Source organism: Chrysochloris asiatica, unplaced genomic scaffold, assembly GCF_000296735.1.
Source record: "Chrysochloris asiatica unplaced genomic scaffold, ChrAsi1.0 scaffold00081, whole genome shotgun sequence".
Taxonomy (NCBI): domain Eukaryota; kingdom Metazoa; phylum Chordata; class Mammalia; order Afrosoricida; family Chrysochloridae; genus Chrysochloris; species Chrysochloris asiatica.
The window spans coordinates 3850591-3851974 of NW_006408599.1; positions in this window are offsets into that span (position 1 = coordinate 3850591).

Here is a 1384-nt window from a genome sequence, read left to right on the forward strand (position 1 = left end):
GGTAAACATCCTTCTGATATTCTCTGCTTTCAGCCAAGATCCATTGGACATCAGCAATGATATCTCTCATTCCATGGCCTCTTCTGAATCCAGCATAAATCCAGCTATAGCATAAATATTTTAAATACCAGCAGGGTCATGCATAGTGAACAGGCTTCAGCTGAGTTCCAGACTAAGACAGACGAGGAAGAAGGAAAAACGGGCTACTTACAAATGTTTGGCCACTGAAAACCTTATGACTAGCAGTGGAACATTGTCAGATAGCACAAAAATATTATACGAAACACGATGAATAGCACCAGAATATTATTGTCAGATATAGTGCTGGAAGATGAGCCCCTCAGGTTGAAAGGCACTCAGAATACGACCGAGGAAGAGCTGCCTCCTCAAAGTGGAGTTGACCATGATGATGTGAATGGATTAAAGTTTTCGGAACCTTCATTTGCTAATGGGGCACAACTCAAAATGAGGAGAAACAGCTGCAAACATCCATTAATAATCAGAACATGGAATGTACAAAGTATGAATCTAGGAAAATTAGAAGTTGTCAAAAATGAAATGGCACACATAGTGATCTATGTCCTAGGTATTAATGAGCTGAAACAGGCTGGAATTGGCCATTTTGAATCTGACACTAGTGTGGTTTGCTATGCTTGTGGTAAAAATTCTTGAGGTATGATGTGGTATTCATCATCAAAAAGAACGTTTCAAGATCTGTCTTGAAGTTCAATTCTGTCTACAATAGCATAATAACCATATGCCTTCAAGGAAGGCCAGCCAATACCACTATTATTAAAATTTGCACAGTGATGATGAAACTGAGGAAGTATAATAAATACTTCAGTATGAAATTCATCAAACATGCAATCTAGATATATTGATAATTACCAGTGATTGGAATATAAAGGTTGGAAAAAAGAGAAAGAATTAGTTGGAAAATATGGTCTTGGTGATAGAAAATATGCTGGAGATTGCATGACACAATTTTGTAAGACAAGTGAAGAATTATCCATTGCAAACACCTTTCTTAAACAAGGCATGGATCTCACCAGATGGAATACAAAGAAATTAAATAGACTACATCAGTGGTTACAGATGGTGGAAAAGCTCCACATCACCAACAAAAAGAAGGCCTGGGACAGATTGTGGAACAGACCATCAATTGTTCATATGCAAGTTCAGGCTGAAGCTGAAGAAAATTAAAACAAGTCCACGAGAGCCAAAGTATGACCTTGATCATATCCCACCTTAATTTAGAAATCATCTCAAGAACACATTTGATAACATCAGGAAAATCATACATGAAGAAAGTAAAAGGTCATTAAGAAGACAAGAAAGAAGGAAAAGACCAAAATAAATGTCAGGAGAGACTCTGAAACTTGCT